Below are 26,493 nucleotides of genomic sequence, written 5' to 3' on the forward strand. Positions count from 1 at the left end.
TTAAACCAAGAGAATACAACTTCAACTCTTGCAAATAGTCATTGTCTTGGCCTTTCACAAGGCAGTGCACCACCTGGACTTAGTGCATGTCTCTTCTTCTGAGGTATTTCAATGCTTGCTCTTGTATGTATTCCACCCCTGGATGGCAGGCGTCTTGGTTACTCTGATCTGATAACTCAGAATAAAGGCAATTAATGTTTCAAATGGTAAATTCCCATAATCCAAGTCTCATAAGGATATAACAATTGACTATAAAGCTGACAGCAAAAAATGTGAATTTGCTTTGACTCAGAATATAATATACAATATGCAATAATTCCAAATAATAACCTTTTTAAGCTAAGTATAAAATTATCATTGTGAAAAATCAGAACATATTTTAATACAAGTTATTTATTTTTATTTTTATACTTTTAAGCTTAGCAAAAATAATCTAGAATTAATTTATACTTGTCATGGCAATCAATTTACCAAGGAAATACTTTATAGCATTTGATCAAACAATCAGTTGGAGGGGCAGCTAGGTGACACTGTGGATAAAGCACCGGCCCTGGATTCAGAAGGACCTGAGCTCAAATCCAGCCTCAGATACTTGACACTTACTAGCTATGTGACCCTGGGCAAGTAACTTAACCCCCATTACCTGGCCAAAAGAAAATCAGTTGGATAAACAATTTAGAATATGGGAGAACAATACTTCCAGAATTAATATTGTATTATGAAATCAAAATCATTTTGCATTGGAAAAGGTGTATTTCTTACCCAACTTATTTTACCGGTGAAGATGAGAAGATTGAGGGATTCAGCTCTCCTAGCTGGCTCACCATAACTGTGATGGGTAAAACTAAATGTGTGTGTTCACCCTACCTTTCCCCAGTGTAGGGAAAGCTAGCTAGGAGAACAGTTTAGGCATTAAACATTTATTACAATTTATTAGAGAACAAGTGTCTCTGAAAGAATAGGAAAACCTATCTACCCTTGAGGAGAGATCAGGGTTCAACCTTACTTGTTTTTCAACCACCACCACAAGATTCCAACCACCAACTGACAAAACAAACTGCCTTCCATACTGCTTCAAGCTGATTGTTTGAGGGTGGTCTCATGTTGATGGGAGGTGACTTCTGTACAGCCCTGCTCTCTCAGCAGGAAGCCCCTGGTAAGAATATTCTCACGGTATAATGATATATTTTGTCCTATAGGAAAGTGGAAAGAGAAGGGGATAATGAGGGGTGATAGAAGGGAGGAAAGATTGGAGGAGGGGCTAGTCAGAACCAATATACTTTTGAGGAGGGACAGGGTGAAAGAAGATAGAAAAATGAGTAAATGTCAAGGAGAGATAATAGGAAGGAGAGAAATACTGTTAACAATAGTAAATAGTAAAATTAATTGAAGCTAGTTTTTTCTGATAGTTCTCAGTTCTCAAAAACATAGAAAACAGTAAAATTTGTTAAAAATGAGAGCCATTTCTCAATTGATAGATGATCAAAAGTCATTACCTTTTCAGATGAAGTAATCAAAACCAACTATATCCATATTTTTAAAAATGCTCTAATTCACTATTGATGGGAAAGATTCATGTCAAAACATTTCTGGGTACTACCTCATACCTATTGGATTGCATCATAGGATAACAGAGAAAAATGACAAATTTTGTTGTGGTAATGGGGGGGAAAGGAGATATTAATACATGCTTGGTAGTGTTGTAAACTGATTCAAACATTCTGTAGAGAAATTTGGAACTATGTTCAAAGGGCTAAAAACCATGCATACTCTTTGACCTAGCAATACCACTACTAGGTTGGTATCCTAAAAAAGAGAAAAAAGTTGAATTCATAATTGGGGTGATGCCCATCATTTGGGAATGGCTGAATAAATTGTGGAATGAAATTTGAATGGAATACTATTCTGCTATGGGAAATGATTAGCAGGATGCTATCAGAAAGGCCTGGAGAGAAATATATGAGCTGTTGCAAAGTAAAATGTATTGTATACAAAATAACAGTAATATTGTAAGATGAGTTTCTGTGAATGACTTGGTTATTTTCAGCAATGCAATGATCCAGGACAACTCTGAAGGACTTATTAAAAACGCAATCTATCTACAGAGAAAGAATTGATAGTCTCAGTTTTTTGTTTTCTTTCACAACCTGGCTAATGTGGAAATGTTTTGCATAACTGCACATGTATAACTTATATTGAATTACTTGAGTTCTTAAGGGGGTGTGGGGAGGGAGTGAAGAAAAGAATTTGGAACACAAAGTTTTGTTTCGTTTTGTTTTGTTTTGTTTTGTTTTGTTTTGTTTTGGTGTGGGACAATGAGGGTTAAGTGACTTGCCCAGGGTCACACAGCTAGTAAGTGTCATGTGTCTGAGGCCAAATTTGAACTCAGGTCCTCCTGAATCCAAGGCCAGTGCTTTATCCACTGTACCACCTAGCTGCCCAGGAACACAAAGTTTTAAAAATTGATGTTAAAATTTGTTTGTACATATAACTTGGGGGAAAATTCTAAATTAATAAAAATAAAAAAATAATAAAATGCAAAAAACACACAAAAAACACTGCCAGCCTTTGCAAACATCTATGCCACAGTTTCCATAGAAATGATACAGTCTACCTAAATGATAGTCTTAGAAAATTATCACATAGAAGTGTTGACCAGATTTTTGGACTATGATGAACAACAGTTTTTTTATATATTCCATATATTACTTTTAGCAAAAAAAAAAAAAAACAAAGTAAAAAGAACGAAAATAGTACATTTATATATTGCTATCACTTGTTAAATTTCATATGAGAGGAGTTTCTCTTCAAACCCATTAGGTGTTTCCTAAACCTAACACATATATATATATATATTTGTTTTTATTTTTGTTTCCAGACAATTCTTTAATGAAACCAATATCCTAACAATACATTGCCAGAGCCAGACTTTTTTTAATCACAAACATTGAGAATGTCAAAAACATCTTTACTCCACTTCAGCCACTTATAGTTTTTAATCTTCCGTTCATTTACAATTAGTAAGTTGTCTTTCTTTACTTAATATCAGTGTCATAGATATATGCCTTTGAAGTTAAGGCCATGTCACTTTCATTGTACACTGCTTCATCATAAAGAAACCAGCATGAAAAAGTGTTGCATTCTTAAAGGAACCTCCATAAAGTACACATGTAATTAGGCTGTTTTTTCAGTACATATATAATCAAATTTTTCCTAAAGGAATGTATGCATATATAGGCACAATATATACATATATGGATATGAATACATACATACATATATACATACATACACACAATGTGTGTTTTTATTTACACTGGAAGTCTAATCACAGGATATCAGGGGATCTTTTGTACTTTCCAAATATTTAACAGAAACAAAAGTTAGCATTTTTTTTTTAGTTCTCAACTTTTGTTTATACAAGCTTTCCAATTTCAGATTTTTCTCCCTCTCTCCCCTCCCTCTCCCCTCCCCTAGACAGCAGGTACTCTGATATAGGTTATATATATATATATAATATTAAACATATTTCTGCATTAGTCATGTTAATATAAGAGAAAAATCAGAGCAATGAGGAAAAACCTGAAAATAGAAAAACAACAGCACCAAAACCAAAAGAAATAGTATGGTTCATTCAGCATCTATACTCCACAGTTCTTTTTTTTTTTTTCATGGATTTGGAGATCCTCCTCCATCATGAGGTCCCTGGAACCGTTCTGTACCATTGCATTGGTGAGAAGAATATAGTCAATCACAGTAGGTCAACAGACAATTTTGATGATACTGTGTATAATGTACTTCTGGTTCTGCTCATCTCACTCATCATCAGTCCATGCAAGACCCTCCAAGTTTCTCTGAATGCCTCCTGTTCATCATTTATTACAGCAAAATAGTATCCCATTACATTCATATACCACAACTTGGCCAGCCATTCCCCAATTGATGGGCATCCCCACAACTTCCAATTCCTTGCCACCACATAAAGAGCAGCTATAAATATCTTTGTACATGTGGGTCTTTCTCCCCTTTCCATGATCTCTTTGGGCAAAAGACCCAAAAGTTGTATTGCTGGGTCAAAGGGTATACAGAGCTTCATAGCACTTTGGGTATAATTCCAAATTGCTCTCCAGAATGGTTGGATCAGTTCACAGCTCCACCAACAATGGATTAGTTTTCCCATTTTTCCACAGCTTCTCCAAGATTTATTATTTTGCTTTTTTGTCATTTTAGCCAATCTAATAGGTGTCAGGTGGTACTTCAGAGTTGTTTTAATTAGCATGTCTATAATCTATAGTGATTTAGAACATTTTTTTCATATAAGAATAGATAGCTTTGATTTCTTCATCTGAAAACTGCCTGTTCATTTCCTTTGACCATTTCTCAATTGGGGAATGACTTGGATTCTTATAAATTTGATTTAGTGTCCTATATATTTTTGGAAATGAGACCTTTATCACAAGTACTGGCCATAAAAATTGTTTCCCAGCTTTCTGCCTCCCTTCTAGTTTTGGATGCATTGCTTCAGTTTGTACAAAAACTTTTTAATTTAATGTAATCAAAATCATCCATTTTGCATTTTATAATATATTCTATCTCTTGTTTGGTCATAAACTGTTTTCATTTACAAAGATCTGAAAGGCAGACTATTCCTTTCTCTCCTAATTTTCCTATGGTATCACCACTTTGGTATAAATCTTGTATCCATTTTGACCTTATTTTAGTATAAGTTGTAAGATGTTGGCCTATACCTAATTTCTGCCATACTATCTTCCAGTTTTCCCAGTAGTTTTTGTCAAACACTGAGTTCCTATCCCAGAAGCTGGAGTCTTTGGGTTGATCAAACACTACATTACTAGTGTCATTTACTAATGTGTTTCCTGTGCCTAGCCTATTCCATTGATCCTCCACTCTATTTCTTAGCCAGTACCAGATAGTTTTGATGACTGCCACTTTATAGTAAAGCTCCAGGTTTGGTATGGCTAACCCACCTTCTTGTGAATTTTTTTTTCATTATTTCCCTGGATATTCTTGATTTTTTGTTTTTCCAGATGAATTTTGTTATTATTTTTTCTAGCTCTAGGAAATAATTTTTAGGTAGTCTGATTGGTATGGCACTGAATAAGTAAATTAACTTAGGTAGAATTGTCATTTTTACTATATTAGCTCTGCCTATCCATGAGCAATTGATATCTTTCCAATTATTTAGATCTGATTTGATTTGTGTGAAGAGTGTTTGATAGTTGTGTTCATAGAGTTCCTGGGTTTGTCTTGGCAAGTAGACTCCCAAGTATTTTATATTATCTACCATTACTTTAAATGGAATTTCTCTTTCTATCTTTTGCTGCTGGACTTTTCTGGTCGTGTATAGAAATGCTGATGATTTAGGTGGATTTATTTTATATCCTGCTACTTTGCTAAAGTTGTTAATTATTTCAAGTAATTTTTGAGTTGATTCTCTAGGATTCTTTAAGCATACCATCATATCATCTGCAAAGAGTGATAGTTTTGTTTCCTCCTTGCCTATTCTAATTCCTTTAATTCCTTTTTCTTCTCTGATTGCTAAAGCTAACATTTGTAGGACAATATTAAATAATACGGGTGATAATGGATATCCCTGTTTCACCCCTGATCTTAATGGGAAGGCCTCTAATTTATCTCCATTGCATTATAATGCTTGCTGATGGTTTTAGGTAGATACTGTTTATTATTTTAAGGAAAGCTCCACCTATTCCTAAGCTCTCTAGTGTTTTTATTAGGAATGGGTGCTGTATTTTGTCAAAAGCTTTCTCTGCATCTATTGAGATAATCATATGACTTTGGTTAGTTTTCTTATTGATGTGGTTGATTATGTTAATAGTTTTCCTAATGTTGAACCAGCACTGAATTCCTGGTATAAATCCCACCTGGTCATAATGTATTATCCTGGTGATCACTTGCTGTAATCTCCTTGCTAATATCTTCTTAGGGAATTCATTAATGGCTTGTTCAATTTCTTTTTCTCATATGGGTTTATTTCAGGATTTTATTTCCTCTTCAGTTAACCTGGGCAGTTTGTATTTTTGTAAATATTCATCCATTTCATTGAGATTGTCAAATTTATTGGCATACAGTTGGACAAAATAATTCCTAATTATTGATGTGATTTCCACTTCATTGGTGGTAACATCACCCTTTTCATTTTTGATACTGGTAATTTGGTTTTCTTCTTTCTTTTTTAATCAAATTAACCAATATTTTATCTATTTTATAGGTTTTTCATAAAAAAAACGCTCTTACTTTTATTGACTAATTCTATAGATTTTTGCTTTCAATCTTATTAATTTCTCCTTTAATTTTCAGGATCTCTAGTTTTGTTTCTAATTGGGGATTTCTAATTTGTTCTTTTTCTAGCTTTTTAAGTTGCATGCCCAATTCATTAATCTCCTCTTTCGCTTTTTTATTTATGTAAGCATTTAGAGTTATAAAATTTCTCCTAAGCACTGCTCTGGCTGCATCCCATAGATTTTGGTATGTTGTTTCATTATTGTCATTCTCTTGGATATACTTGTTGATTGTTTCTATGATTTGTTGTTTGGCCCATTCATTCTTTAGAATGAAATTATTTTGTTTCCAATTGATTTTCATTCTACTTTTCCCTGGCTCTTTCTTACATGTAATTTTTATTGCACCATGATCTGAGAAGGATGCATTTACTATTTCTACCTTTTTTTGCATTTGACTATGATGTTTTTGCACCCTAATACATGGTCAATTTTTGAAAATGTGCCATGTACTGCTGAGAAAAAGGTATATTCCTTTCCATCCCCATTCAATTTTCTCCAGACTTCTATCATGTCTAACTTTTCTAGTAATCTATTCACCTCTTTCACTTCTTTCTTATTTATTTTTTGGCTAGATTTATCTAATTCTGAGAGGGAGAGATTCAGATCCCCCACTAGTATAGTATTACTGTCTAATTCCTCTTGTTACTCATTTAACTTCTCCTCTAAGAATTAGAATGCTATACCACTTGGCGCATACATATTTAATATTGATATTACTTCATTATCTATAGTACCTTTAAGCAAGATGTAATTTCCTTTCTTATCTCTTTTAAAGAGATCTATTTTTGCCTGTGCTTTGTCTGAGATCAAGATTGCTACCGCTGCTTTTTTTTTTACTTTAGCTGAAGCATAATATATTCTCCTCCAGCCTTTTACCTTTACTCTGTGTGTATCTTTCTGCTTGAAATGTGTTTCTTCTTACCCCTGCCTCCCCCAATCTGCTCTCCCTTTTTATCACGCTCCTCTCTTTTCTTTACCCTTTTCTCCCTTGCTTTTGTTCTCCCTTCTATCAATCCCCCTCTTTCCCTTCCCCTTTTGCTTCCCTAAAGAATGAGCTAAGTTTATCTCAATGAACGTATATGTTATTCCCTCTTTGAATCAAATCTAATGAGAGTAGGGTTGAAACAATGTTCACCCCTCCTTTCTTTCCCTCTATTGTAATAGGTTTTTTTTTTCTTCACCTCTTCATGTGTTATAATTCATCCCATTCCACCTCCCCTTCCCTCTCCTCCCCATAAACTCCCTTTTTAACCCCTTACATTTTTTTGTATCATCACATCAAAGAATTTATATTTATACCCTCTGTGTAAAGTCCTGCTCTCTGCTCAAATACATTTACAATTCTTAAGAGTTATGAGTATTATCCAAACAGTTTAACCTAATTAAGTAACCTTTTTTTCCCTCTGTTTACCTTTTTAAACTTCTCTTGAGTCTAGTATGTTAACATCGAATTTTCTATTCAGTTCCGGTCTTTTCATCAGGAAAGATTGAAAGTCCCCAATGTCATTAATTGTCCATCTTTTCCCCTGAAAGAGAATGTGCATTTTTGCTGGGTAATAGATTCTTGACTGCAATCCAAGCTCCTTTGCCTTCCAGAATATCATATTCCAAGCCTTGCGGTCCTTTAATGTTGAAGCTGCCAGGTCCTGAGCAATCCTGACTGTGGCTCCATGATATTTAAATTGCTTCTTTCTGGCTGCTTGGAGTATTTTCTCCTTCACCTGATAATTCTGGAATTTGGCTACAATATTCCTTGGAGTTTTCCTTTTGGGGTCTCTTTCAGGAGGTGATCGGTGGATTCTTTCAATGATGATTTTATTTACTGATTCTGTGATATTAGGGCATTTCTCCTTAATAATTTCCTGGAATATGGTGTCTAGATTCTTTTTCTGCTCATTGTTTTCAGGCAGTCCAATGATTCTCAAATTGTCTCTCCTGGATCTGTTTTCCAGATCAGTTGTCTTTCCAATGAGGTATTTCACATTTTCTTCTATTTTTTCATTCTTTTGATTCTGCCTGACTGATTCCTGGTGTCTCATGGATTTTTTTATCTTCCAACTGTCCAATTCTAATTTTTAAGGCATTGTTTTCTTCAATGAGATTATGCACCTTTTTGCCATTTGGCCAGATGAATTTTTTAAGGAATTGTTTTCTCCAGTCAATCTTTGTGCTTCCTTTTCCAAGCTGCTGATTCTTTTTTTGTAGTTTTCTTGTTTTACTTTCATTTCTCTCCCCATTTTTTCTTCTACCTCTATCAATTGATTTTTTGTTTTTTTTGTTTTTCTTTTTTGTGGGGCAATGGGGGTTAAGTGACTTGCCCAGTGTCACACAGCTAGTAAGTGTCAAGTGTCCGAGGCCAGATTTGAACTCATTTACTCCTGAATCCAGGGCCAGTGCTTTATCCACTGCACCACCTAACTGCCCCCTCAATTGATTTTTAAAATCTTTTTTGAGCTCTTTCAGGAAGATTTTTTGTTCTTGAGACCAATTCACCTACCCTCATGAGGCTTCACATGTAGGCAATTTGAGGGTATTGTACTCATCTGAGTTTGCATTGGCTTCTTCCCAACTGATACAGAAGCTCTCAATGGAGAGGGCCCTTTTTTGCTTCTTACTCATTATTGCAGCTTATTTATTTATTTTTTAATTTGAGCTCTGCGCTGGGGGCACCAGGGTCCCTGTCTTGGGCTTCTTGTTCAGGGGTATAGGTGCTGTGTGACTGGATTTTTACTCTGAGGTCTTTATAATGTGTGCAGTCCACCCCCCTGCACTTCCTGTCTGAGAGAACTCCGGCAGGCACCTGATCCCGTCTGTCCTGATCGTGGCCATACAACTGGCAACTTGCACTCTTGGCCGGTGCAGGTAGGATTTCCACTGTCCTTCTTGGCCACCAGATTTTTGAGCCAGGTTCTAGGGGCCTCAGTTCTTTGGCTGTGGCCCGCAGCTCCTGCTAACTTGCCCCGACCCCCTCAGTGCTGGGCTGCTGCCCTGCGCTGGGCCTCCCTTTTGCCTGCGTCAGACTGACTTTTTCCCAAAGCCTTCTAAATTATCTCTGTTTGGAAGACTGTGTCCCTCTGTCTCTTTGCAGGTTCTGTAGTTTCAGAATATGTCCAGGGGCTTGCGTTTAATGTTCTTTTTGAGGGATCAGTAGGAAAGCTCAGGCAGCTTGCTGCTTCCTCTCCGCCATCTTGGCTTGCTAATATCTTATTTAAGATTCAAGCAACAATATTCATTAGGGAAATTGGTCTATAATTTCCTTTCTCTGTTTTTGCTTTGCCTGGTTTGGGTATCCTCACCATATTTGTATCATAAAACAAATTTGGTAGAACTCTTTCTTCAGCTATTTTTCCAAATAATTTGTATAATATTGGAATTAATTGTTCTTTAAATGTTTGGTAAAATTCACTTGTAAACCCACCTGACCCTGGGGATTTTTTCTTAGGGATTTCATTAATGGCTTGTTCAATTTCTTCTTCAAATATGGGCTTATTTAAGGATTTTATTTCCTCTTCAGTTAACCTGGGCAGTTTGCATTTTTGTAAATATTCATGCATTTCATTTAGATTGTCAAATTTATTTGCATACAGTTGGGCAAAATAATTCCTAATTATTGATTTAATTTCCACTTCATCGATGGTAATATCACCCTTTTCATTTTTGATACTGGTAATTTGGTTTTCTTTTTTTTTAATCAAATTAACCAATATTTTATCTATTTTATGGATTTTTTCATAAAAACAGCTCTTAGTTTTATTGATTAATTCTATAATTTTCTTGTTTTCAGTCTTGGTAATTTCTCCTTTGATTTTCAGGATCTCTGGTTTAGTATCTAATTGGGGATTTCTAATTTGTTCTTTTTCTAGCTTTTTAAGTTGCATGCCTAATTCATTAATCTCCTCTTTCTCTTTTTTATTCATGTAACCATTTAGAGCTATAAATTTTCCCCTAAGCACTGCTTTGGCTGCATCCCATAGATTTTGGTATGTTATCTCATTATTGTCATTCTCTTGGATATACTTGTTGATTGTTTCTATGATTTGTTCTTTGGTCCATTCATTCCTTAGAATGAAATTATTTAGTTTCCAATTCATTTTCATTCTATTTTCCCTGGTTCTTTCTTACATGTAATTTTTATTTCATCATGGTCTAAGAAGGATGCATTTACTATTTCTGCCTTTCTACATTTGACTATGATGTTTTTGTGGCCTAATACATGGTCAGTTTTTGAAAATGTGCCATGTACTGCTGAGAAAGGGTATATTCCTTTCTATCCCCTTTCAATTTTCTCCAGACAGCTATCATGTCTAACTTTTCTAGTAATCTATTCACCTCTTTCACTTCTTTCTTATTTATTTTATGGCTAGATTTATCTAATTCTGAGAGGGGGAGATTCAGATCCCCCACTAGAATAGTATTACTATCTAATTCCTCTTGTAACTCATTTAACATCTCCTCTAAGAATTTGGATGCTATGCCACTTGGCACATACATATTTAATATTGATATTACTTCATTATCTATAGTACCTTTTAGCAAGATGTAGTTTCCTTCCTTATCTCTCTCTCCCTTTTGTTTTTTTGTTTGTTTATTTTGTTAGTGAGGCAATTGGGGTTAAGTGACTTGCCCATGGTCACACAGCTAGTAAGTGTTAAGTGTCTGAGGCCGGATTTGAACTCAGGTACTCCTGACTCCAGGGCCAGTGCTCTATCCACTGCACCATCTAGCTGCCCCCCTTATCTCTTTTAATGAGATCTATTTTTGCCTTTGCTTTGTCTGAGATAAGGGTTGATACCACTGTTTTTTTTACTTTAGCTGAAGCATAATATATTCTTCTCCAGCCTTTTACCTTTACTCTGTGTGTATCTCTCTGCCTCAAATGTGTTTCTTGTTAACAGCATATTGTAGGATTCTGGTTTTTGATCCACTCTGCAATTTGCTTCTGTTTTATAACAGAGTTCATCCCATTCACATTCACAGTTATTATTACTAACTATTTCCCTCCATGCTATTTAATCCCTTTGTAGTTTCCCCCTTCTTTCACAATATTCGTCCTCACCGACATTTTGCTTCTTACCCCTGCCTCCCCCAATCTGCCCTCCCTTTTTATCACCCATCTCCCCTTTCTTTACCCTTTTCTCCCTTGCTTTTGTCCTCCCTTCTATCAGCCCCCCCCTTTCCCTTCCCCTTTTAATTCCCTAAAGAATGAGCTAAGTTTCTTTATCCCAATGAATGTATATGTTATTTCCTCTTTGAATCAAATCTAATGAGAGTAGGGTTGAAAGAATGTTTACCCCTCCTTTCTTTCCCTGTACTGTAATGAGGTTTCTTTCAATGATGATTTTATCCTCTGATTCTATAATATCAGGGCAGTTCTCCTTAATAATTTCCTGCAATATGGTGTCTAGATTCTTTTTCTGGTCATGGCTTTCAGGCAGTCCAATGATTCTCAAATTGTCTCTCCTGGATCTGTTTTCCAGATTAGTTGCCTTTCCAATGAGGTATTTCACATTTTCTTCTATTTTTTCATTCTTTTGATTCTGCCTGACTGATTCCTGGTGTCTCATGGATTTTTTTATCTTCCAACTGTCCAATTCTAATTTTTAAGGCATTGTTTTCTTCAGTGAGATTATGCACCTTTTGTTCTATTTGACCAAATGAATTTTTTAAGGCATTGTTTTCTTCAGTGTAATTAATCACCTTTTTTTTTTCCATTTGGCTAGATGAATTTTTTAATGAATTGTTTTCTGTAACTAATCTCTGTGCTTCCTTTTCCAAGCTGCTGATTCTTTTTTCATAATTTTCTTGTTTTGCTTTCATTTCTCTTCCCATTTTTTCTTCTACCTCTCTCAATTGATTTTTAAAATCCTTTTTGAGCTCTTCTAGGAAGACTTTTTGTTCTTGAGTCTAATTCACCTTTCCTCTTGAAGCTTCACATGTACATAATTTGAGGGCATTTTCTTCATCTGAGTTTGTGTTTGCCTTTTCTCTGTTGATACAGAAGCTCTCAATGGAGAGGGCTCTTTTTTGATTCTTACTCATTATTGCAGCTTATTTATTTATTTATTTTTTAAGTTTAGGTCTGCCCTGGGGGCACCAAGGTCCCTGTTTGGGGCTTCTTGTGCAGGGGTACAGGTTCTGTGTGTTATAGGTTATAGTGTGTGCAGTTCACCCCCCCATACTTCCTGTCTGAGGGAGCTAGATCAGTATGCCTAGTTGTTCCTATCCTGTTCGTGGACTTCTAGCTGGCAACTTGCTCTCTCGGCTGGTGCAGGTAGGTTTAGCCACTCTCTTGCTGGACCACCAGATTTTTGAGCCAGGATCTGGGGGCCTCAGTTGTTTGGCTGTGGCCCGCAGCTCCTGCTGACTTGCCCTGACCCCCTCGGTGCTGGGTTGCCGCCCTGTGCTGCATCTCCCTTTTGCCCGAGTCAGATCAACCTTTCCTGAAGTATTCTAAATTATCTCTGTTTGGAAGACTGTGTCTCTCTGTCTCTTTGCAGGTTCTGTAGTTTCAGAATCCATTCAGAGGCTTGATTTAATGCTCTTTTTGAGTGAACAGAAGAAGAGCTCAGTCAGCTTGCTGATTCCTCTCTGCCATCTTGGTTCCAGTTAGGGTATTTTTTTTCTGAATTTTTCTGTATGTTTGCACCATGTAAGGGCAGAGAAACTCTGACATTAATATAATAAGAAATTACATTATAAAGTATTTTTTATTTACAAAGTATATTCCTCACAACCTTTCCATGAAGTAGGTAATGACTGACATTTATTTAGTACGTTGATTGGCACATATCCTACTCTACAATGAAGAAAAAAATTGATTGAAGGTTTGCCAAGGACCTTATATCCATTATTTCCTTGAACCCTGACAGCAATAATGCCAGTTAAATTCCAGGGGCATTATTATTTCCATTTTCTATATGAGGAAACTGAGCTTCTGAGATCTTTTACCCATAGTTTCTAAGTATCTGGTATGGAATTCAAGGCCAAGTTTTTTCTGCTTCCATTTCCAGGACTCTATCACTAGAATTTTTCCTGGTTATAAATACATTATTATGTCCATTTACATCAAGAAGCAATCAAACAAATGTAAAAAAATAGATGAAAATATATCTTTGATAAACAACTAACCTCTAAATTGTTCTAGAAGAGAGAATTTCAGAATAACTGGACAACCTGAAAGCCTTGATAAGAAAAAAAGAGCCTAGCCATCATCTTTAAAGGAATTTTCCAGTAAAACTGCCCTCATTTTCTAGAAATATAAGGTAAAAAATAAATAAGAAGAATCCACTATCACTTCCTGAATGAGATTTCAAATCCTTGCAATATTATAGCAGAAGTCCAAAACTCCTAGGACAAGGAGAAATAAGCATCATTCTTTAAACCACATATAGTCAAATAATATGAACGTGGAATTTTAGATGAAGAAATCAAAGATGTCTACAATGAAATGAAAAAAAATGCTCCAAATTAATATTAATTAGAGAAGTACAAATTAAGACAACTGAGGCATTACCTTACATCTGTCAGATTGGATAATATAACAGAAAAAGAAAATGACAAATCTTGGAACGATGTGGGGAAATGGAGACATTAATGCACTGTTGGTGAAATTGTGTATTGATTCAAACATTTTGTAAAGCAATTTGGAACTATGCTAAGTGGGTTATAAAACAATATATTCCTTTTGACCAGGCAATACCAATACCAGTTCTATATCTGAGAGAGATAAAAACAAACATCAAAAGTCCCTGAATGTATAAAAATATTTATAGCAGGTTTTTAGTTGCAGTGAAAAATTGGAAATTGAGGGGATGTTGATCAATTGGGGAATGACTGAACAGATTGTTTTATGTTATCATGATAGAATACTATTTGGTAATAGATTATGAGCAGGTGGATTTCAGAGCAAGCTGGAAAGTCTTATGGAACTGATACAAAGTGAAGTGAGGGGAAGCAGGAGAACATTATTTGGAGTAATTGCAATCTGTATAATGATCAACTCTGAATGACTTTCTTATTCTCAGAAATACAAGATTCAAGAAAATTCTTAAGGATTTATTATGAGAAATGAGGTCCATCTCAAGAAAAAGAATATATATAGATTGAATATAGATTGAAACATACCTTTTTTAACTTTCTTTTATTTCTTTTATTTTGTTGTCTTTGTTTTCTTTCACAAGATGACTAACATGGAAATATGTTTTGCATGACTACACATGTATAACATATATCAAATAGATAGATAGATAGATATCAAATTACTTGCCTTCTCAATGAGGGAGGAGGGAAAGAATATGTCATTCAATTTTTTTCCAAAAAAAATTAACATTGAAAATTGTTTTTATGTGTAATTTGGAAAAATAAAATTTCTAATAAAATACAATTAATTAAATGGAATATAATAAATCCACAAGATATCAAGAAAAACATACAATCAAAAGAATGAAAAGAAATAGAATAAATGATTTAATACCTCATTGGGAAAACAAGCAACCTGGAAAATAGATATAGGAGAGAATTTATCTATCACCTCCTGAGAGAGATCCCAAAGTAAAAATTCTCAAGAATATTATAACCAAATCCCTGTGTTCCAAGGTCAAGCGGAAAATACAGGAAGCAGTCAGAAAGAAACAATTCCAAATTCATGTAGACACAGTCAGGTACGCAGGATTCAGGAGCTTCTACATTAAAGAATTAGAAGGCTTGAAATATGAAAATCCAGAAGGCAAAGGCACTAGTATTGCAACTAACATCATCTACCCAGTGAAACTGAGACAATACTTCAGAAGAAAATTTTGATATACAATTAAAGAGATTAATAACAAATAAATTAATAAAAATAAATTAAGCTCAGTACTCGTGAATAGACCATAGCTAAACAACAACAACAACAACAACAATAACAACAACAAAATCATTTTAAAAGACTCAAGAGAAGCATAAAAATATGAATAGAGAAAATATGTGAGGAATTCAATAAGGTTTACATGTGTACATGGGAAGATGATTCATGTAACTAATTTCTAAGAACCATTTCATTATTAGGTCAGCTAGGAGGAGTATATAGTTATTTCTTCCAAACTGTGGGTATTACGGATATGGTGACCCTATGATCTGAACATTCGCCTAAAAATTTTTGTCCCTCCCTTTATACCAAAATAAAAGTCTGAATTATTTTGGTATTAAAAGATAAAATTTCTTCATGTACAAGACTCTAGATATATTTTATTAATTTTTAAATTTCTAAACTTTTTCTCTGTTACCTATTGGCCTTTAAGAGTCATCTCCAACTTCCATTAAACTCTCAAGCAATTCCCATTTAATTTCTGATGCCACCCTGCAATATATTGAAACCATAAAGGGGAAAGTCACAATGTGGAAGGGAAAATACAGAGGCAATAAGCATGAGTTGACTATGATGGGATGATATCCAAAAAGTAAAATAAAATTAAGGCACAAGAAAAAGGAATACACTGCAAGAAGGGTCAAAGGAGAGGTAAAATGGGATAAACTATTTCGCATAAAAGAGGTATAAAAGATCTTTTAAAATGGATGGGATGAAGGGAGTAGTGGGCAATACTTGAATCTTAATCTCAACAGAATTGGTTAAAAGAAAGAATGCCATTCATATTCAGTTGGGTATAGAAATATGTAGGAGAGAAATAAAAGAAGAGGGAGGACTAACAGTAGGAAGGGTAGATTGGGGGAGATGGTGGTCAGAAGCAAAATATTTTGAAGTGTGATACAGTGAAAGGAGACAGAGACAGGCAGAAACAGAAAGCTGCATACTGAATGTTAATTGGATGAACTCATTCATAAAACTGAAGTATAAAAGTGGATTCAAAAACAGAATCCTACAATAAGCTGTTTAAAAGAAACACAATTGAAAATAATAAAATACTTTTATTTAAAAAAGAAGAAACACACTTTAATCAGAGAGACACACAGCAAAGTTAAGAGAATGGAGATAGATTTATTGTGCTTCAGCTAAAATTTACACACATATAGATGTGTTTGTATTATATATATGTGTGTATATATATATAACTATTTGTATGTGCTTATAAGTAAACAAAATTTATTCCTAAAAAGCACCAAAGACATTGAAATAATATCAATACTAAACATATGTGCACCAAATGGTATGGCATCCAAATTCTTAAAGGGAAATTTAAATCAGTTACAGGGGGAAATAGAAAGTAAAAATATACTAAAGAGTGACCTCAACTTTTCCTTCCCAGAATTAAATGTAATCAAAACATAAATAAGAAAGAAGTTAAGGAGATAAATAGATTTTTAAAACGTCATATGTGATGGACTTTTGGAGAAAACTGAATTGGAATAGAAAGGAATATACCCTTTTCTCAGCAGTACATGGCTCCTACCAAAAGAAAAATTACCATGTATAAAATAAAATTTCACACATATATGTAGAAAAGTAAAAATATTAAATGCATTCTCTTTGCAAATTATAATGTAATAAAACATTTAATAAGGGGCCCTAGAAACAGATTAAAAATTAATTGGAAACTAAATAATCTAATCATAAAGATTGAGTGGGTAAAAGAACAAATCAGAAACAATTGATAATTACATTAAAGAAATTGAAAACAATGTGACAGTATATTAAAATTTATGGAATGTATTCAAAGTAGTAGTTAGAGTAAAATGTATATCTCTAAACATGTAAATAAAATTGAGGAAGAGCAGATCAATGATTTGGGCATACAACTAAAAAACAACAAGAAGAAGAAGAAAATAAACACATTTAAAATTCCCAATTAAATACCAAATGAGAAATCCTGAAAATCAAAAGAGAGACTGATACAATTGGAAGTAAGAAAACAATTGAACTAATAAATAAAACCAGGAACAGGTTTTATGAATAAAACAACAAAATAGAAAAATCAATGGTTATTTTGATCTTAAAAAAAGAAGAAAAGCACCAGTACCAAAAACGAAAGGAGTAAATTAAAGCAATTATTAGGAGGTATTTTGCACACTTATATGCCAATAAATTTAAGAATCTAAGTGAAATTGATAAATATTTACAATAATACGAATTGCCCAGATTAACAGAAGAGGAAATAGAATGCAAAATTAACCCTATTAAGAAAAATAAATAAATTGAACAAGCTATCAATGAGTTCCCTAACAAAAAATCCAGGATTACATCAATTCACAAGTGAACTCTTAAACTTGTAAAGGATAATTTATTCAAATACTGCTTAAGCTATTTTGAAAAGTATGCAAAGAAGGAGGCCAAACAAATTATTTTTATGACACAAATATGGTGCTGATACCTAAACCAAGAAGAGTAAAAACAGAGAAAGAAAAATATAAATTAATTTACCTATTAGGTAAATTAATATTGATGAGAATTTAAAAATAAAGTACAAGGAGATTACAACAAAATATTGTAAAGATCATTCACTATAAATATAACATCCAATCCTATTAAAAACTCTACCAAGCATAATAATATATGGTAAGCAGTAATTTCTTTAAAATGGTAAGTTGTATTTCTCTAGGGGGCACAGCTGTAGTAGGAATAAGCTAGTGCCAATAATATCAGGGCTCATTATTATCATTATTAATCAATATTACATTGAAAATTCTAAACATAACAATAAGATATTTTTTTTAAATGAAGGAGACTAGGCATTGAGGAAACAAAACTATCACTCATTGCACATGATACGATGGTATTCTTGTTGAATTCCATAGAATCAAGTAAAAAACTAGCTGAAATTAATAACTTTAACAAGTTTCAGGTCATAAATTAAATGCACATAACTCATTAATATTTCTATATATTACCAAGTTCAACAGCCAGAGATTGAAAAATAACTTCCATTTAAAATAACTCTAGACAATATAAAATACTTGAGTGAAGATAAATACTGAAACTATATATACACAATCACAAAATATTTTTCACAGAAATAAAAACAGATTTTAAATTTGGGGCAAATTTAATTTCTCATGGTTACTAGTAGGCTTCCACCAGTCGCGGACAACCATGGATCAGGACCTTGAAGAGCCACAGGCCACGGTGTGGCTGTACAATCCGATACAGGAGCCACAGCTCCTGCTGCAACAAAGACATCAGAAAACTGCACTCTCTGTTGTCTGTCAGTTCCTGAGTCTCTTTCGTTTTTCTTCCTCCCAAGTTTGAAGGCCCATCTCAGCTGCGTGCAAGCTGCTCCTGAGTACTGAACTCCATTGGGCGCAGTCCTTGGCCATCTCCGCCCAGCTACCGATGTCTATTCCCAGAGCCCTCAAGTCTCACTTGCATACATCTCTGCAGTGAAGCTGGGGGCATCCAGCAGGTCTTTGGCCTGAGGCTAACTCGAAATAGAGTAGGTCTTTAGGAATGCACCCATCTTGCATGCAGTGCACATGACCAAGCCAGGGCAGCAGACTTTGTTTCAGTAGCATGTAGATGATCAGAAGTTGTGTGCATTGGAGCACTTCTATGTTGGTGATCCTATCTGACCAAGATATGCCAAGGTTGTGCCGAAGGCAGTGCATGTGGAAGCTGTTAAACTTTTTCTCTTGTCTAGTATACCTAGTCCATGTTTCGCTGCCATACAGTAAGGTACTCGGGACGCATGCTCTATAGACAGCAAATTTGGTTCTTCTTGTCAGTTTACTGTTTGCCCAGACACACTTGGCAAGCTTAGCCATGGTTGAAGTAGGTTTCCCAATCCTCTGATTGATCTCAGAATGAAGTGACAAATTGTCACTGACAATAGAGCCAAGATACGAGAATTGGCTTGCGACATCCAACTGGTAGCTACCGATGTATATCAATGGAGGTGACATAGCACTCTGACACATGACTTTCATCTTTTTAAAATTAATAGTTATGCCAAAGTCCATGCAAGCTTGAGAGAAGCGATCCATCAAGGTCTGCAATCCACGCTCTGAGTGACAGGCAAGTGTGGCATCACTGGCAAAAAGCACATCTCTAAGGGTGCTACCTCTCACTCAGGTTTTGGATCTCAGACGTGAAACGTTGAACAGGCCTCCATCCAACCAAGAATGCAGATAAATGCCATCATTTGACGAACGAAAAGCATGACTCAACAGCATGGAGAAGAAAATTCCAAATAGCGTGGGAGCAAGCATGCATCCTTGCTTGACTCCGCTGTTTATGCTGAATGCTTCAGAGGTGTTGCCTTCGAACTGTACAACACCCTGAATGTTGCAATGAAAGGAGTGAATGAGGCTATGGAGTTTAGGAGGGAAACCAATTCTCAAGAGAATTTCAAAAAGACCTTCTCTATTAACCATATCAAACGCTTTGGTCAGGTCTATAAAGACAATGAAGAGGGGTGTTTCTTTGTTCTGTGCACTTTTCTTGCAGTTGCCGATGTGAGAAAATCTTATCAATAGTTGACCTCCTTGCTCAAAAGCCACATTGCAATTCAGGGTCAACATGGTCAGCAACTTTACGCAGTCTAAGTAAGATGACCTTGGCAAACACTTTCCCAACAAAACTGAGAAGTGAAAGTCCTCTGTAGTTGTTACTGTCACTCCTGTCTCCACTGTTCCTATAAAGAGTAATTATAAAGGCATCACGCATATCCTGTGGCCCTCCACCTTCTTTCCAACACAAGCACAACAATTCATGCAGGACGTTTTTAGAGCATTTGATCAATTCAGCTGCAATACTGTCTATACCCAGAGCTTTTCCACATCTTAGGGATCTAATTGAATTCTCAAGTTCCTCAAGTGTGGGTACATTGTCCAACTCCTGCAGTACAGGGAAGGACTCCATGATGTTCAAAGCTGATTCTGTGATAGAATTTCTGATGGTGTACAACTCAGAAAAATGCCCATTTGCTTAACTTTGTTCGTAATGCATTCTCCAGTGCTGGACTTGAGGGGAGCTGTCTTGCTCTGGGTCCACAAGCTTTCTTGATGCCTTTGTACATTACTCTGATGTTTCCCGTGTTAGCAGCAACCTATATTTCCTCACTGACCTCAACCCAATATTCATTCGCATGTCACCTTTGGATTTGCTGAGCATTTCTTCTTGCAGCATGTAGTTTCTGAAGAGCACTTTCATTTGGGGAGTGGTTGTATTCAATGAGTGCGCTGCACTTGGCCTCAAGAACAGGATTCATTTCATTGCACTTGGCTCCAAACCAGTCATTTGTTTTGCTGGTCTTCTTCCCAAAGACATCAAGAGCAAGTCTGTGGACACTCTCATGTAATTGTTTCCATTTTTCAGCAGCTGATGTAGCAGAAGAAGATGCAATCAATGCATTCTTGAGAGATCTCAAAAATTGATCCACCTTACTGAGATTCATGGTTTTGCTAGTGTCAATAAGAGATCGCCCTGTTGGTTTATGGTGATGCAATGTTTTGGGCCGGAGCCGCACTTTACAACAAACTAACAAGTGATCAGTGTCACAGTTGGCACTGTGTTAAGAATATACTTGAGAGCAGACTGCCTGGTTATTATTAAGTCCAATTGATGCCAATGTTGCGATCTGGGATGTCTCCATGATACTTTGTGTTGTGGCTTGGACTTATAAAATGAATTGGATATACACAAGTCCTGGTAAGCGCAAAATTCCAACAGTCTTTGCCCATTTTCATTCATCTTTCCAAAGCCATATGTCCCGAGGCATGTTGGCCAGGACACATGGTCAGAGCCAACTCTTGCATTAAAATCACCCAGAAGAATGATGAATTCATATCTGGGGATAGCTCCTAGAGATGCTTTCAACTTATCATAGAACTCATCTTTGGTCTGTTGTGAAGCTGTTAATGTCGGAGCATATACACTGATAAGGTTCACAAGGCCTTTGATTGTTTTCAGTTGAAGTGTGAGCAGTCTCTCAGTACTGTCACCCATCAATTCAATCATTTTCAGCAACGTGTTTTTCACAGCAAAGCCCACACCATGTTCTCGTGGTTCTGCCAAAGTTTTGTCCTTCCAGAAGAATGTATAATCCTTTTCCTTCAGCCTTCCAGAGTCTGTGATTCACGTTTCCTCCAAAGCCGCAATGTCAACATTTAGTCTCTGTAGCTTGTTGTTTATCACCGCTGTTTTCCGAAAGTCTCTGACTGCTTGTAGGTCATTTGAGAGTCCAGTCATCATAGTCCAGACATTCCAACTGCCCAACTTTAAGGCAGGTGGCTTGGAATGTGAGTTAACTTTATTGTTCGCTGGTGCTCATGCTTCAGTTCACCTGTCAGGCCGTAACCTTAATCCCCATGTACCCAATGAGGAAGATGAACCATGATGGGACAACACCTTACTGGCTGGGGTTTACCCAGCTTAAGGTGGGCGGTAGCTATCCAGTGGAACTCCATCATTCCTCCCACCGTCAAATGCAATCCCTGGCGTCAAGCCCTACCTCAATCGGCAAGTTACTTATAACCGATAAGTGCCGCATCCTGTGTTGTATCTACCCCATGAGGTGTAGCTGGAGTGTCCTCTCAAGGGCGCTGTCCTGGGCGGATCAATATGGAAAACAAGCTGTTGCCCATGCAGCAGGTTTTCCCTCTCTGTGACATTGGTGGATCCAAAGGAGAGGCAGAGCCAGTACAGTTTGGCACCAGTGCCGCCGCAGCAGTTGGCAGAAGGATGTGATGTCCAACATCCAACTGCCTAAGGGAATCTGGCGCCTGATCTTTCCTCGGGGTTAACTCCCAAAGTCTTTCCCATATATGGGTACAGCCACAAGGCAGTGGAGGTTTAAAATCAGGGTTTTCCTTCCCCTAGATGAGTTGCCTGCCAAGGCTGACGAGCCTCAGCTGCCTGAAACAACTGGTTTTAAGGCTCCAGTGACTCACCTTGGCCCCTTCTCCTGTTAGTGGAAACAGTCCCACTAGGAGAAGGCCAGGAATTGGGCTTCAGTTGTCAAAGGCTATTTGAGATGCACGCCATTGGAGCATTTTATAGAGAGTGGGAGCTTATCCCCATTCCCACCCTGGCATGATCTTTGGAACTATGCTCATGGGTAGACCAAGCTAATTCAATGAAATTCCAATTATACCTAAATTATTCACTTATTCAGTACCATACATCTTAAGCTATCAAAAATATTTTATAGAGCTTTGTTCATTTGTTTCAGTCATGTCCAACTCTTCATAGCCTCATTTGGGGTTGGCTTTGGAAAGATCCTAGAATGATTTGCCACTTCCTTCTTCAGCTAATTTTACAAAAGAAGAAATAAAGGCAAATTTAAGTGAATTGCCCAGGGCCACACATCTAGTAAGTATCAGAAGCTGTATTTGAATTCAATTTTTCCTTACTTTAGGCCTGACATTCTTTCTCCTGCATCATCTAGCTGACCTTTATAGAACTACAACATAATAGCAAAATGCATCTGGAAGAAAAAAAGGAAACCATATCTAGGGAATTAATGAAAAACAACGTGAATGAAGGTGCCATCTATCAAATTGCTTGCCTTCTCAATGATGGAGAATTGAAGTGAGAGAATTTTGAAATTAAAATTATAAAAAAATGTTAAAATTGTTTTTTTTTTCACTTGGAATTTTTTAAATAGCATTGGAGAAAAATGGAATGAATTACAAAGTAAAAAATGCTTCATCGAAACAATTTATTTATTCATGCAATAACTGTGAATGTAAATATGTTTTCTGATCTTTTCAGTTGTGTCTGACTATTTGTGAATCCATTTTGGAGTTTTCTTGGCATTTTATAGATGAGGAACTGTGGCAAACAGGGATAATTAACTCACCAGGATCACAGCTATTAAATATCTGAGGCCAGATTTGAACTCATAAAGTTGTGTTCTTGATTGTAAGTCTAGTTTTCTATCCCTTGTACCTACTAGCTGCCTGTATTTAAATATGACTTTTATTTACTCTCCCCAAAACACTGTTTCTATTCAAATAGCGAACAAGATTAGAGGACTTTGTCAATCAAGCTAATAATTAGAGCAGGAACTGTAAAGGCAGACATGTTTATTATATATACCCCAAACTATTTTTCTTGCTTTATGCAAGCTGGCATTAAGGCAATAAATTAATAATGCAGTTTCTCAAATAACAGCTATCTTGACATAGTGACAGTCACATCGTTGAGAGAAATCAGTTTTGTAAATGGCTGTCAGATCAACCTGATGAGGAAAAAAAGGAATGCAGTGGTCCAGGGTAGTTAATTACAAGCTGATTACCTCTATTTGAGCAAGACAAAAAATTATGAAGCTTTCTGAATACAACTGAACAGGTTTCAATTTTTATCATGAAGTTTGTATCTTAGCTAAGGGAATTTTCTTGATCTAGATCAGAACTATAACAGGTCAAAAATTCAATAGCATTTTCAAAAATCACATACAAATGTTAAAGGAACTTTTTTTTACAAATTTGCTTAAGTAATTACCAACTTAATAATTTAATTAAAATATTTCATTTGTAATATTTAAGCTCTAGGTGGCCAAAAGGGAAAAAATCTGAATCGTTTGTCAGTTTCCTAAATGCCATAGTTTGCCAATGAAATAAGTCCTACACTTGATCACTGTTAAACCTCTAACTGTGTCTGATTGGTACCCCATAAATTATTGACACAGTCTACGAAGGAAATCAGTCCTCTCTTCCTAACACCTATTGTTTTGAGCTCTAATTTTATTTTTAATTTATGAGGATTTTTTCAATGGATTTAAGATTCTCTCCTGCAAGGTTTCCTTTTTTGATCTATACCCAAATTAAAAATTGTCCTTTAGTGATTAAGTGCCATGGAAGGAATAACAAATAGATATATAGTATAAACAAAACAAAACAGTACCATATTTTTCCTCTGTTTAGAATTTTATTTTTCAAATTAAATGCAAAAACAAATTTCAACATCAATTTTTTTAAACTTTGTGTTCCAACTTCTACTCCTCCCTTCCTCCCCTCCTTCCCATCCCCAAGAACACAAGCATTTCAATATAAGCAGTCATACAAAACATATCCACATTAGCTAGGTTGTGAAAGAAACCAGACAAAAACAAAACTTCAGATTAAGGAACTATCAAAAAATTATGTTTCAATCTGTTTTCAGATGCCATCAGTTCTTTCTCTTTAGATGGACTGCAAATTTCATAAGTCCTTCAGAGTAATATTGGATCATTGCATTTCTGAAAATAACCACATCCTTCACAGCAGACCATCTTACACTGTTGATGTTATTTTCTATACAGTACATTTCATTCTTTAGTTCATGTAGGTCTTTACAGGTTTTTCTGATAGCATCCTGTTCATCATAACTTTTATATAGTACTTTAAACTTGGCAAATAATTTTCTTCACAATAGCCCAGCAAAGTAAGTATCATACATTTGCCATTATAATCAATCATAACTGCTTCCCTCAATCCTATTCTTTTACTATAATATTCACTCTATTTTTAATCTTCTTTTACCTATTCCTCCTCAAAAATGTTTGCTTCTGACTGCCCCCTCTGCCTTCTGCCCTCGCTTTTTTCACCCTTCCCCCCTTATCCCCTTCTGCTCCTACTTTTCTGCAGAGTTAGCTAGATTACTCCAACCAATTGAGTGTGTATGTTATTCCCTTCTTGAGCCAGCTCTTATGAGATTAAGTTATTTGAGCTAATTCTGATGTGTATAAGGCTCCTTCACTTCCCCACATGTCCCCCATTGCTCCCCCCACTTCATACACCATTTCCTGCTTTTTTCATGTGAGATTTCAACCCATTCTGCCACTCCCCTCTCACCTCCCCCAGTGTATTATTTCCCTCCCTCATTTTTACTCCAAAGATTTCATCATGGGGCAGCTATGTTACACTGTGGATAAAGCATCCACCCTGTACCAAAGAGGACTCAAGCCCAAATTCAGACTTGGATACAAGACACTAATCACCTGTGACCACTTCCCCTCCCTCAAAAAAACAACAACAATAACAAAAAACCCAATAAACAAACAAAAAAATCCTTTACAGGCATCATGCCTTCATAATCAATTACTACCTGTGCCCTCTGTCTAAATTTATTCCTATCATCTGCCCAAATACTCAGAAGGCTCTTATGATTTAGACATATCATCTTCCCATGTTGGAATGTAAACAGTTTAACCTTTTAACATCTCTCATGATTTCTTTTTCCTCTTTATCTTTTTTATGTTTCTCTAGGGTCTTGCATTTGAAAGGCAAATTTTCTATTCAGTTCAGGTCTTTTAATAATGAATACCTGAAAGTCCTCTTTTTCATTGAAGTCCCATTTTTCCCCTGAAAGATAATACACAGTTTTTTTGGATACATGATTTTTGGTTGTAAATCCAATTCCTTTGCCCTCTGAAACACCATATTCCATGCCCTCTGATCCTTTAATGAAGAAGCTGCTTTATCCTGTGCTGTCCTTACTGTGGCTCCACAGAATTTGAATAGCTTCTTTCTGGATGCTTGCAATATTTTCTCATTGACCTGGGAGCTCTGGAATTTGGCTATAATATTCCTGGAAGTTTTCCTTTTGGGATCTCTTTCAGGAGGTGATTGGTGGATTCTTTCCATTTCTATTTTACTGTCTGCTTCTATAATATCAGGGTAATTTTCCCTGAGAATTTCTTGGAACAAGTCTAAGGTCTTTCCTTGGTCATGGTTTACAGGTAGTCAAATAATTTTCAAATTATCTCTCCTGGATCTATTTTCCAGGTCAGCAATTTTTCCAAGAAGGTATTTCACATTGCCCCATATTTATTTATTCATTTGGATTTGCTTTATTGTGTCTTGGTTTCTCATAAAGGCACTAGCTTCCTTTTCCTCAGTCCTAATTCTTAGGAAATTATTTTCATCAAAGAGCTTTTGCATTTCCTTTTCCATTTGGCTTTCCAAGTTATTGGCATTTTTCACATGTCTTTCCTGTATCACCCTCATTTCTCTTTCCATTTTTCCTCTACCTCTCTAACTTTATCTTCAAAGTCCTTTTTGAGCACCTCTATGGCCTGAGACCAATTCATATTTAGATTTAGGGGCCCTGACATTGCTATCCTCCTCTGAGGATGGACCTCAATCTTCCTAGTTACTAAAGAAGCTTTCTATGGTTAACAACTCTCTCAGCCTGCTCATCCTTCCCATCTTTTTCTTGACTTTTAACTCCTTAGTGTGGTGTCCTGCTTCCAGGATATACTGTCCCAAGCTTCAGGGGGTCCCAGAAGTTATGATTTAATTAGAGGCAATTTCTTCACTC

General features: G+C 35.8%; 1 pseudogene; it reads right to left on the reverse strand.

The window, feature by feature from the left end:
• The window catches only part of LOC122751657, a 54,181-nt pseudogene extending 33,537 nt beyond the window's left edge, over positions 1 to 20,644 (reverse strand).
• Positions 20,645 to 26,493: the final 5,849 nt, after the last annotated feature.

This window comes from Dromiciops gliroides, chromosome 1 (assembly GCF_019393635.1).
Source record: "Dromiciops gliroides isolate mDroGli1 chromosome 1, mDroGli1.pri, whole genome shotgun sequence".
NCBI classification, from domain to species: Eukaryota; Metazoa; Chordata; class Mammalia; order Microbiotheria; family Microbiotheriidae; genus Dromiciops; species Dromiciops gliroides.